This window comes from Orcinus orca, chromosome 5 (assembly GCF_937001465.1).
Source record: "Orcinus orca chromosome 5, mOrcOrc1.1, whole genome shotgun sequence".
NCBI lineage: Eukaryota > Metazoa > Chordata > Mammalia > Artiodactyla > Delphinidae > Orcinus > Orcinus orca.
Window position 1 is genome coordinate 58130338 of NC_064563.1, and position 14092 is coordinate 58144429.

The 14092-nt window shown below is 37.3% G+C and overlaps 1 protein-coding gene and 1 pseudogene across 1 annotated transcript in view; one reads left to right on the top strand and one right to left on the bottom strand.

Moving 5' to 3' along the window:
• NAALADL2 (N-acetylated alpha-linked acidic dipeptidase like 2) overlaps nt 1–14092 on the top strand; it is a 1061651-nt gene that overhangs the window by 568779 nt on the left and 478780 nt on the right. The gene's annotated exons all lie outside the window — the stretch shown is intronic.
• LOC117201585 (leptin receptor gene-related protein-like) overlaps nt 3547–14092 on the bottom strand; it is a 67848-nt pseudogene continuing 57302 nt past the window's right edge.

A 14092-nucleotide genomic window follows, 5' to 3' on the forward strand; every position in this document is an offset into this window, starting at 1 on the left:
TTTCTTATTATAGTCTTCTAAGGTTATTATTTTTTAATGGAAAATGGCTTTCAATTTGTGGAATTTTAAATACCAACAGCCCTGGGAGAGGTATTTGTAAGAAGCTATGGTTAATTATGTAAATATTATCTTCTCTTGGGGGTGGTTTCAGAAAATATGGACTTCTTTTTTTTTTTTAATTAGAAGACTGTACATTTGACAGTAGCCTTTCACTATAAGTAGCTCTCCAAAGATTTATATAACTGAGTTAAGGAATCACTATTATAAGCAAATCATCTTAGAATTAAAAGTTTTAACATTAATTTATTCAGAAGATCACATTCAAATTAATATTTCCTATGTTTTGGATCAAATTTTATGTGCTATTAAATGTTTTATTTTTTATATGTATGCTCTAATTTATTCCATCAGTATTCTCCCTAAGTAGATTAACCCTCTTTTAAAGGCAGCAGTTCTGTTTTATATGTTCCTGAGAGCTGTGAAGGGTCTGGGATTCTACCTTACTTTCCAGCTAACAAATAAGCCTGCCACAGTTTCATGGTTGCTGGCAGAAGACACAGACAGGCCTTCTCAGTCAGAGACAAAGAACTCTATTACTTACCACAATAGCAATAGCCAGAATATCAGCATTTTCCTTTGCCTCTTCCCCAGTCTCCAGTTTGTTCAGGGTGACATGAAGAGGGACAAGTGACATCAGCACACACAATGCATTATGTCACCCAAGAGGAACATTAAACTTGAGAGAAAGATACTGTTTCTGTTTTCCATGTCTGTTTACTATATAAAACATTCTTGAAATGATAGCCCAGAACAAAGGCAGTCAGTGCTTCTGCTTATAAGATATACAGAGGTGTGAGACCCATGAAGAATTGACTTCCAATAGTTCTTTTTAACTATAATGTAGCTCTCAAAGTGTTTTGTACCTAGGAAGTTATAAGTTTGTTGACTTAATTTTGTTTTGCCATGCAGTATATATCAAGTGATGAATTTGTGAAATAAATATTTATTTTCTGTAAAATCTTCTGATTAGACCAAATGCTTCCCTTTTTATAACAGTAATGATTTTGTCGAGTAAACTTTAACTTCTCTGTGATCATTGCCAAAAGAAAACTAGGTTATCTTCTGTAATGCATAAAAAATAATGTATATGTGTAATAAGTAGATGTGCTACTTTAAGAGATTATCAACTGAAATAAGTAATACAACATCAAACAAGTTTTTAATTAATTGCGATAAACTGGAGTGCTTAACATGAAGCTCCTCTCAACTAAATCCATTACTATCATTTAAAAAATTTATTTTATATTAATGTAAAAATACCAAGGGTAATAACCTGAAAGTAGTTGAGCTGGAGGAGTGAAGAGAAACCATCAACACCCTTGTTCAGACTCCCATAATTCACTTGGTGTTAACCACCTCCCCACTGAGGGAAGCTATAATCCATAGAGTGCTTATTTTCTTTCCCCTTTATTTATTTATTTTCCCTACTGACATTTATTACTTTAATGATACTTAGGTGCTGTAGAATAAATGCCTCTGTTTCAGACATACAGAAAATCCAATAATCTATCACTTTGATAAACCATTCCATTAGTAGGGAATAACTACAAATATTCTATATGCAAGTACTTTATATCATTCTGGAAATACAATCAAGAGGCAATGCTTTAAGGCTACACATTAAGGCTACCTTGGTTATTTAAATGTGTATAAGCAACAAGGGCACTTTTGCAAAAGGTAGTATAAATTAAACAGTATCTCCATCTTAGGAAAAGGAAAGCTATTACAAGCCAACTACACATTCAAAATGGTATCTTACAACTTATTGCTATTATTCTCATGCAGGGTAGATTATTGCTCACAACCGCACATTTCAGAACACCAAGCAGTTTTCATATTTTTGTTACCTTTTAAGCGAGGTGACATCAGAATAAAAACTTTTAAAATTAAACTTTTCTTTTCTGTTAACAGTGAAATTTATTACAATACAGTAAGTGCAAGTGTTATTAAAAATGCTTGTTAAAATTATAGTGTCTATATAATTTTTCTAATATAAATATTGGAAATAACAACTTTAACAGTTCTATACATACATAGTGCACTGAAAACATAAAATCATGCACAAGGCTAAAATATCACTTTGCACATTATCCTTTTAGGTATTACTCTTGTCTTCTGATCCCAGCATCATTACAGAATATGAAGGAGTTACAAACTTCAAGGTTTCAGTGTTTTCAATGTATGTCAGTTATCACACATTAACAATGCTTTAAAATCATTGCTTATATTCTACACGTGGTTCTAGTTCCCATATTTCCCTTTCTCGATAGGTCTTGGACAAAAAGTTGATCTAGAAAACCTATGATTACAGGACCCAGCATGACATGAATTCTCAATGACTCATTTAAAAGTGGCATAAAGTGGCATATATATATATATATATATATATATATATTTTTTTTTTTAAGTCCTACAGGGCCTGAAAGACAATAAGTATATTGCATGTAAATAAGATAAAGCAGCTCACCCTCTGCTTGCTTACTTGGCTCCACGTCTCTATAGGAAGGAGAAGCTGAGCCATGAAGAAGTTAGGGCAAATCGGAACTGCTGGGAGTGTGTGTGTTTGGGGGGCTGGAGGGGCTGGTGAGGGTGTGTAGGGAGCAGCATAGGGAAGGAGCTGGGGAGAAATGTCATATTATGAAGGGAAATTAAACAGCGTTACTTATCCATTCTTCCCCATCCTGCTAAAGCAGGGGCCAGTTCCAGCCCAGCCTCCCTCCCCTGCCTTCCAGTGGGGGATTTGTCCCCCCAGCATTGTGAAGGCAGCCACTGCCTTTCAGACAATGTGAAGCCATAGCTGTTCCCTACTGAGAATACTTCACAAATTTGAGGAACAGGCTATAAATTATAGGTTTGGACGTTTCACAAATACCAAGGATAGTCTGAAGTAGGCCTCAACATGAGGGGCAGGGGAAACAGTTTTTACAAGCAGCTAACGCCCAGAGAGGCTAAGGCGTTCAGCCAAGGGGAAGGCAATGCTTCTTCCTTCATGACAGCACTTCTCAGGCTTTAACGTGCATGCGATTCACTTGGGATCTCATCAGAATGTATTAGGTTGAGGGTGGGGCCTCAGACTCTGCATTTGTAATAAGCTCCTATGGACCACGCTTCGAGATGCTGATGCTCTTGGTCTATGGACCACACTTGGAGAAGCAAGAGTCTGCAACATAAAGAGGGAGCCGCCTCTGTGTCTCTGGACCACAGGTATATCTTGGAAGTCCTGGGCAGAGCTGAGACAGCCCCAGTGCTATGTACCCACTCAAGCACGTCCCCAGGGAAAAGGTGGAGATGCAGCACACTGAGTGAGCAACTGTCTACAAGACTGTGTTAACATATTTTCTGAGAGCACCAGGACTCTATGAACAGCTAAACAAATAACATAATTCAACTTGAGTAAATGGAGAGATCTACTGGCTGGGAATAAAACTAACCTTTTCCCCATGTAGTCCTCCTTGAAGTGAACATGATTACACAGGTATAAAAAAACAGCATTTTAAATTTCATAGCAAAAGGCCACATGTGCACACATATACATACAGTATGAATTCTAAGAAATTAAATGCATTTTTTCAGAATAAAGCACGTGCTACCACTGCTCCCGCTAAAATCATCTCCTCTTCCAAATATAAGGGAAAAAACCTTGAATTGTAAGGAAAACCACTGCATTGCCTGCCAGCACCAGGCCACAGGCTCCCCATTTGATCACAGGCACCTGAGCAAGAATAACAGGAAATCCAAAGGCAGAAACAACCCTTCCGGTAGTGAAAAAATAAGTCCGTTCCCGACAGGCACTACTTGTTGCATCGGCGTCATATGTTGCTCGTTTGGCAATAAAATAGGGGATGGGAGAGATGACGTGGAATATCAGGGCAAACAAGGGTCAGTAAACACCGTAATCCTCTAAGGCACATCCCAGCATAAGAAAAGTCAGCCCAATAGCCCCAGTGAAGGATAATGCCACAAGAGCTTTAACGCCCGCCGTATCTCCTGAGCTGGGGCCGCAGCTGCTTCCGGCTTCTTGCTATGGCCCCGCCCTTCTTTCCCCTTTAACTTATCCATTGTCCAACCTTGATTCCCCTCTCCCATACTTAGGTAATTAATTTTTTGGTTACCTAAATGCAGACAGTCACTAATATTTCTTCTTATTTGTTTCATGTGGTTTAGTACATTGCCTTTAGTAATACTGTGCTACCTGTCTCGAGAATTCAACATATTACCTTTCTTTCAATAATTCTTTCATTCATAGTAATCTTTGAAAATCTTTATTCCACCAACTTTAAATATACTTTTGTTCTATGAAGCTTAATAGTGGTTTCATTAGAACAAAGTTTTCTGCATTTATTGGTTTTCTTATTTTGAAAATGAAAATATTTCTATATAGTTCTGAGTTTACTGTTATATCTCAAATGTTTCATTCTGCTTTAGAATTCAGTTAAAGACTTCTGATTTTAGCTTTAGACAAACATATTCTTCCTAGTGTCTTGTAGGAAATATTTTTTCTCTTCCCTGGAGCTAGTGTTTGATGTCACAGAGTATGCCCCTGACAAACAAGGCCTGTTCTTTGACCTGACCTCTATGGTCAGAATTGCCCTTCTTCCATCCTTCTGTTTTCCAAAGGGTTAACTTTTGGTTTCCAGACTAAGACTTAATACATTTAGTTAAAATAGGAAAGATTTATTCAGTTATTGTCTAGAAAAATGTAAAAAGGTGAGCATTCATTTGCTTATATTACCCCTCACCCTGGACATTAGCAATGACATCTCCATCAAAAACAAAATAGATTCATTCAAGCAGGAAAAAATAAAAATCTTCACTTGAGTCATTTAAGTGAAGGTTTAAACGTTTCTTGTATCAATGAGATAATATTTCAATTCTCCATTTAACTTACAGAGGTAAAGGGGAAAAAAAGAGGGGTGAGGATTGTGGATGCAGTGTCTATTCCTTCTTGGATCTAAATATTGACTCTGCCAAGTGTGGTCTTTTCCAGGAATTAGATAACTAAAAAAATAAAATAAAATTCCAGTGAAACGAATCCAGCCCAATATTATCTTTAATTCAATGTAAACATACCTTATATAGCCTAATAGTTTCTACTAACACACTATCTTTAATCCTAGTAATTTATATTTTTATAGTTTCTGTATCATGCCTAAAATGTTGCTTACTCTAATTAGCTTATGGTCAACAGTATCTTTAATTAGAAATATTGGTAATCTGTCCCCTGCAGCATTTCATTTAGTGTGTTTCATTTTAGTGGTTCCAGGATGATTATTGTAATGAACAGAGTGATAAAAAGTACCATTAAGCAGAAATGAAATAGAATACCCATCAGGGCAAAAAGGGTTGTGGGTTTGTGTGTTAGTAAAAGAATGATCTGTACTTCGAATACAGTATTAAAACTGTCAATAAGTTGGCATTGAGTGTACCTTTGAAATTCTATCAGTAGCAAATATCTGATATTGTGATTTGTTTCTAACAATTAGAGGTAGAGTGTAGGATGAAGGACACAGAGTTAAACTAAAAAATGGCCAATTCATTGAAAAACAGTTCGGATGGCACCAATAATATTGTTGAAACTGACTAAAGTTGATATGAATAATGTAAAAAAGTTATGTGAGAAAATCACCAGCAGACTTGTGTGTCTATCATGAAATTCATTGTTAGGGATGGTGGGAGAAATCAGTCTTATGTTTATGCCTGGTATTCTTGTCAAGTGCATATATTAAAGTGAATGGTGTTTATTTGACATCTTTATATTTTATTTAATGATGATGTTTTCCTTAGAGATCTTTATTTTCTGAAACAATTTTAAGAATTTGTTTTATAATTAAATGCAACAGATTTTTGTATTTCATGGCATTAACAGATGCATACCTACTGGGACTTCAAGTCTAGATTACATAACATCTAGCAATGTCTATGACTAAGTCTTATTTGTCATCAGAAAAACATCTTCCAACTTGGGTAGAAGATACATTTGAGGTTCTGTAAGTTTTTAGATATAAAGTCATGCATATTAGAAAAATATATCCAAAGGAAGGTGGCTAGCTACTGCCTCTAATATCAGGTAGATATGTGGAATGTTTGCACAAATAAAATCAACTAGATTCTCAGTTCTCAATGTCTTCATCAAACTCTTGTTGATCAACCCAGGTATTGCATTGATTCTTGACTTTTGGGAGATTATGGTTTCCTTTCAAAATTTGCTTAAAATTATACGGAGTCCCTCTAGAAAAATGTGCGTGCACATAGATAAATTCAGAAGGATGGTGGATCTCCTGGAGCCATTCACAGATCCCCTAGGGATTTCAGGAACCCAAGGTTAAACAGGGCATAAGTATAATATTAAGCATCATTCAGCCTTTCTAACAAGGCTAGATATTCCCAAGTGTAAGTGTTAGTAATAATCTATTCCTTATAAAGTTGTGAGTATTCTGCATGGTAAATCACACAAAGGGTTTGGCATAGATGTTGGCACATAGTAAGAAGACAAAACATTGTAGATCTTTGGAAATAAAACTTAGTGGGACTATATTATTCCACTTTATTGCCCATTTATTAGTACTATTAGCTTTCTAAAAACTGGGGAATGTCTGCTTTTTTTTTTTTTGTGGTTCGCGGACCTCCCACTGTCGTGGCCTCTCCCGTTGCGGAGCACAGGCTCCGGACGCGCAGGCTCAGCGGCCGTGGCTCACGGGCCCAGCCGCTCCGCGGCATGTGGGATCCTCCCGGACCGGGGCACAAACCCGCATCCCCTGCATCGGTAGGCGGACTCCCAACCACTGCACCACCAGGGAAGCCCAATGTCTGCTTTTTAACACAAACTATACGTTCAGTGTATTGGTCAAATCTTCTAGAATTTTAATTTTATTCTTTTATTATCTTTTTCAACCGAAGGTATAGTCTTGGTTTATTTATTTATTTTTATTCTAAGATAACTAAATTTGAATGAGTTTCACATATTCAGAAGTGAAATAATCCTTGAATGCATAGTGATTCTAAAATATAAATCTGTTGGGGACCATCAGAGGTTGCTAGAGAACCAACTCATCAGTCTGAATATGGGTAAATAGAAGAAATACTTAAGCATTTAACCTAACTTTCCTATAAAACATTGTGCCACAGGAACACTTTTTCTTTGTAGAAGTATTCTAGCTAATACATGAAGAAAGAATGACAGAATTAAAATATTACGATTTTGTAATCCCCCAATGAGATAATGAATCTAGGCACTAAGCAACAGTGGACATTAATAAGAGTGAGAGGAAAAGAGGAATAGAGAGAAACAGACGTTATGTGCCTCATGATGGAATTCTACATCTGTGAAGTGTACTTGTAGAAACTCTGAATCTAACCCGATCAGGACTCTGGATTTAACTATCAGGTTACAGAAGCAAGTATTTTAAATGATACCATGAGGATGGAAGCAGCAAGATCCATACTGTGAAAAGCTCTACAAAACAAATGACCAGATTCTTCAAAAATAAATCATAGGGAATTAAGAGAGGGAGGGCTACCTATAAGATGAAAGAGACAAATGATCTATCAGCCCAATGCAATGTGTGGGCCTAACTGGACTCCATGATTCTGACTGAATCAAAATAACAGTTAAGAAAAAAACAAATTGCTATTAGGGATAATCTTAAATTTTTCATAGTGGCATAATAGTATTACAGATATAATAGAGAAAAAGTCTTTCTATTTAATGATACATACCATGAAATATTTAAACTGAAGTAAAAGAATATGTGGGATTTACTTCAAAATAATCCTGTTAGGTGGGGTGTAGATGAAAAAGAGGACACCCCCAAACTGGTGAGTTTTTAAAGCTGGGCGATGGCTGCCTGGAGTTTTATTGTCCTGTGCTTTTTACCTGTTTATACATTGACATTTTCCATGGTAAAATTTTTATAAGAATGAAATATCACAAAGTTTCACACCTGTCATAGGGTCAGTAAAGTTTTCTATGGCATATTGAAGCTACATGTTCATATCTATTAAGATCCATTTACAAGGTATGATATAGCTATGGAATTGTATTACTTTGCGAATGACTACCAAAGCTGGTTTAGTGACTGTTTTTTTTTAATTCAGAAGATTATGTTAACCTGTTTTATGGAGGAGTTGCTTATGTATCTTTTATGCCATTTAATATTATATAAATAATCATAAGGAACTCTCTATTTAAAGAAATTATAGTAAATAAATTCTACATAATAGATAATAACATATATTTGCATTATAGATATAAACTATCTTATGTCATTTATGGCTGAAGTCAGAAATGAATACAGAATATAAATATGTGTATGATTTCAAAAAGGAATCTAGTATTGAGGATTTATTTACGTTTTAAGGTAGATAAAGCAAGAATCAAATTTACTAGCAAATTAAGGTAATTTGAGTGACATTTATCAGTAACATCTTTTTTTCCTTTTTGTGTTTTCTTTTTCTTATGCTTTTGAATAAAAGTTGATTTGGGGGGCCTTCATTTATACTAATGTGATCTATTTGTACACATCAATGTTTTCTCTTAATAGACTCAAAAGTAAGATTATGAAATAGGAGCTTAGAGCTTGACAGATTAATCAGATGAGTGAATGGTCATTCAGTGACCACAGTCAAAATGTCCTCCTGGTTATGAAGATATGTGACTTGGTGTGACACTAGATTCTGTTCTTGGCCATGGTCTGTTCAACAATGACCCAGATGAAGCCTGAGAGGCTCATTTGTTTTTTCCTTTTACATAATGAGAAAAAGGACCACTGCATTTCCTGCTTATGTTTAATTTCCTATGGAAAATAAACCTGATGATAACAATGATGTTTCATTGTACAAACAAATTGATAGGGACTATAATTTAGCAGTGGGAGTATGAATAATTCCTATTAATCGGCAATGCATGATTTAAAACTTTATTTTTGTACGAAGTGTAAGGCTGAAGGATACATCTCCACTCACACTTTTGTTAATGGAAGAACCAAAGAAACAAAACCTAACTTATAATGATGCAGTTAAATTAATCAAGGAAACAAAGCATCTTCCCAGATTGAGGGTACTCTTCAAATTTTCTAATATAAAATTCCAGGACAACTGCTCAAATGAATACAAAATCAATGTCTTCAGTAAAATTAGGAGAGTTGAGGACACCAACAAAGGCCTTTTACCAACTCACATTCAAAACATAAAATTATCATTATAGTCACTAAGAGAATACAAAGACTAGGACTATTTGCCATTTATAGTAAAAAGAAGAATGCAGTTGGTGATATCATGGAGAGAATTCCTTAGTCAGAGACAAGCTCTCAGAGAGCATAAATACAGCCACAGTGCACTCAGGCAGGAGAGGAAAAAGTGACTGCATTGCTCAGCTACTACCAAAATACATAGGTGCTGAGGAGGAAGAATTTTTTTCTCTTCTTTTATAAGCCTTTCTAGCTTGTCTAAGAATTAAATTGATATGAGACAGATTAACAGGAGAAAATCAAACAGTTGATAATAGCATATATACATGGGAAACCCAGGAGAACTGAGTAAATCGATAAAATGGCCAAAATCCTCACCTTAAATACCATTTTCAGCTAAAGACAAAAGAAGATGCTGGGGGTAGTGGTTTGGAACTTCAGAGAGGGGAGGAAGGCAATTCACATTGAGACAGAAACACAAATATTTGGTAAACAAATGTTCGCTGGACCATGCGTAGACACTGGGACACAGAGTGGACCCTGATCTGTAGGCCCTGCCAAGTTTCCCCTACCACTCCTAGCCCTGATGATTTGCAGATACCTCTGGTGAGAGCTCTATTCCAGGAACAAGCCATTTATCTAAATTTTCTCAGGCAATTAAGGGGGTAATAAGACAAACTTCCCGAGCCTTCTGTTTCTTAAGAATAATCACCCTAAATTAATCCTTATGCCAAAGAGGTATATTTTGGGGTGGCAAATTTTGCTTGCCTGCATAAGCAAAGAGTAAGAATATCTGATTAGGGCTTCCCTGGTGGCGTAGTGGTTGAGAGTCCGCCTGCCGATGCAGGGGACCACGGGTTCGTGCCCCGGTCCGGGAAGATCCCACATGTCGTGGAGCGGCTGGGCCCGTGAGCCATGGCCACTGAGCCTGCGCGTCCAGAGCTTGTGCTCCGCAACGGGAGAGGCCACAACAGTGAGAGGCCTGCGTACCACAAAAAAAAAAAAAAAAAAAGAATATCTGATTAATTAAAAGAGCCTTGAGGCAAGAAGCAGCCAAGACAATATGAACCACACAGTATAATTCTGACAGAACCAGAATTACTACCATAGTCATAGTGGTAAAAATTATTGCCAGTTGATTATTGAGAAAGAACTGGAGAGTATTAATTAGTAGAATTCACTGCTTTTATAGTTCATACATGTAAATAAGCAGAAATGAGAGATTTGCTGTTTAAGCTATACAGCAATAGATAACTAATATACATACTAAGGCAGAGTCATTTTCTGAACTGTCTGTTTATTCCTCATAGAGCTTAATACAGGGCCTTGTATGTGGCAACCACGTAATCCCATGCTTACCACAGTACCTGGATCATACTACATACTCAATAAATATTTGTCAAATTACTTGCATGGATAATAGCAATAAAAAATCTACTGAATGCTAACAATGTACCAAGCATCTTTAAATGTTTCACATATATTTACCCTTTTAATCATCACAACAGCCCTGTGAGGTAAGTTCAGTCATCAACCTCATTTTATAAATGAGGAAATTGTGGTCTAGAGAGGTTAAGAAACTTGCCCAAAATGGCATGGCTTCTAAGTGGTAGAGTCTGTAATTGAACCCAGGTAGTCTGACTCCAGAATACACTGCTTTTGGCTACTACATGTTGCTGCTTCTAATGAATCAACGAATATTTGCTCAGTGAAAGAATGCATCACCTGATCATATATATTGACCTGAAATAAATTGACTGCCAGATATTTCTCCAGAAAAAATGGGTTTGTTCAAGATCAACAGAGAATTGTACTTCAGAGTCTGCAACCATGGTGAGCCACGTGCAAGTCCCTTCATGGCAAGGGAAGGAGAACACTTTTATGGGGAGGAAAATGAAGTTGGGAGGTATAGTTAAAAAAAAAAAAAAAAAAAGAGTCCTGTCTTTCCATTGACTGAGTCCTTGCCAGGAAAGAAGAGGAGTCTTTCTTCTTCCTGTTGGGCTCTGCTGTCATCATATGGCATGAGAGCTGCCCTTTTCCTGACTCTCTTTAATTGAGGTTGCTGCTGCTGCTGATGATGATTTTTTTACATTTTCCCCTTTTGATTGAGAACTTTCTCTGATAGCATCACTCATCAAAAGTCAGGTTTTTTGGTTTCAGTGGCTTTTTGTCCCTTGATGTCAGGGAAGGACCTATCCTGGGTGTAGTGTCTCATGTTGGAGGGAAAGTAAACAGATTAGAAACCTACTAAGATGACATTCAAGTAATGAGGAGGGGTAGGAGGGAGAACTTTTAGGTACTTTTTATCTAAAGTCCTATATGTTATCAACATTATAGACATTGGAGTTCATCTGAAGCGTTATATCATTATCAAAGTTTTGGTGACAAACTTCTAACAGGCCTCGTCTCAATATCTTAGGAAAGCTGTCTTATCAGATGTCATCTGCTTCAATCGCAGGAAATCTTTATTTTCAGGTCACCGGATGAAGTGAAGTTCCAGTCAGGATTTGGTGTTTCTTTAGGTTTATCATGTGAATCCAACAGTCTGTTCTTTGGAGTTTGGCAGTACAAGGGTTGGTTAGCAGTACCCAATATGGGACTGTCCAGCAAGGTTGTTGAGGGTTCTTCTGGAGATAGCTTTTCCAGTAGATGAAACTTTCAGGTTGCAAGGTATGATGATTAAGGTTTTCATCTCCCAAGAGCTCTCTGTGAAAAGATCGCTTTACCAAAACATAGTTATTTTTAATAGAGCAATTAGGCCTTTGCAGTATTGGAGTATATTTCCTTTTATCAGTTGTGGGCCAAAAGAAGCAAAATCCAAATGCATTGGGCATCCTGTGACTGTCTCAAAGGGTGAGAGTTTACGAGTTCCAAAAGGGGTGAATCTTAGATTTAGGAAGGCCAATGGCAGTGCTTTTGCCCAAGGTATTTCGAGGGTTTCTACAGATTGAGCTGAGTCTTACTGATGCTGTTAGTACATTCTTCTAAATCAGTAAAAGTGTTGTAAACTGACCAAACAGCACAGACTTGTCAAAACACCTGGTCAGTAAAATGGGTTCCTTAATCACTATGAAGTTTGAGAGGAGGTCTTTCCAAAAAGATTTTTGCCAAAGAAGGGGCAGTAGACTATTTCATTCTGGTGTGAAAACATACCAGACCATTTCTAAAACATATTTATATTCATAAGACAGAGGAAGTTCTGTGAAATTCATTTCCCAGGTCTCTAATGGTCCTTTAGGCAGTTTAAAATATTTGATAGCAGTATCAACAGGCTTCCTGAGGTTGTACTTCAGACAAGTGGGACAAATGAAGTAGGCATTTTTTGTGGCCTTGCTAATGTTTTCCTACTAATATTGATTCATGAATTCTGTTGTCTTGTCAGGAGAACAATGGTTTAATGAATGTAGAGTGTTGAGGAGTGAGAATTTTATAGTCTCCGGTAGGACTAGGTTATTATTTGGTTCAAACCAGAGCTTTCTCTCTTTTTTTTTTTTTTTTGGGTACGCGGGCCTCTCGCTGTTGTGGCCTCTCCCGTTGCGGAGCACAGGCTCCGGACGCGCAGGCTCAGTGGCCATGGCTCACAGGCACAGCTGCTCTGCAGCATGTGGGATCTTCCCAGACCGGGGCACAAACCCATGTCCCCTGCATCGGCAGGCGGACTCTCAACCACTGCGCCACAGGGAAGCCCCAGAGCTTTCTCTTTTTATCAAACCAACAACTGTCAAATTTCCAATCTTGATTTTTCCTTTCCTAAGTCCAATTCTAGCCAATTTTTCTAAGTTATCATTTGGGGAAATATCCCTTTGGACCATGACAGAGGTTTGGCTGCTGTTGGTCCCTTTAACAACAGCATTCCTTGTGGAAATGTCAGCAAGGTGATTTCCCTTAGCTTCTGGTGAGTCAAGTTTAGAATGCCTGGGAATCTTAATAATAACTAAAGCAGCAGGTAAAGTATTGCATCCAATAATTCCTGAACGTAGAAGCCATTTTAAATGTTATTTCTACTGGAAATAAGGCAGCCACATTGCTTCCATGACATCCACAAATCATGAATTACTTCAAAAGCATACCTACTATCCGTATAAATATTAGCAGTTTTGCCCGTGGCTAAAGTACAAGGCCATGTAAGAGCATATAACTCAGCCTGTTGGGCTGCAGTAGCCTTAGGTAAAGGTGCTGCCTCAATAACATAAAAAGGAGTTGTAATAGTATACCCAACACAATATTTGCCACTGTCAATTTTTAAATAAGAATGACCAGTGAACCATGAGAAGTCAGCATTACCCAAAGAAATTTCCTGCAGATCATCATGAGGAATCAGGAGGTGATCTGTCAGTGTTAAACAGTCCTGAGGGACTTTGTTGGTAATGCAGTGGAGGAGAGTAGCAGGATTAAGGTTACTACCATGTAAAAGAGTTATATGAGAAGAGTTAACAGAAGGACTTACTAGGAGGTGACATGGCTGACTGATAAATATTGAATGTGACGAGAATTCAGGAGGGCTTCTACCGTGTGAGGTATAAAAATGATTGAAGGGGATCACACAATGATTTTGTCAGTGGCCTTAACCAAATAAAAACAGTGGCTGTAATGGCTTTAAGGCAAGGAGGGTATCTTCATCCCACAGAGTCCATTTGTTGGCTATAATACCCTATGGGTTGATGTTGGTCCCCATGTTTTTGGGTAGCAGCCCAAGGGCATTCCCTTCCTTTTCATATACAAACAAGAAAAAAGTGAATCTAAGAATTAGGATGCCCAGGGGCAGGTGGGTTCTTCACACTTTCCTTTAATACCTCCTTGGCTATGTCATTTGGTACTTTCCATTGAATTGGGTTGGTTGTTTGTTA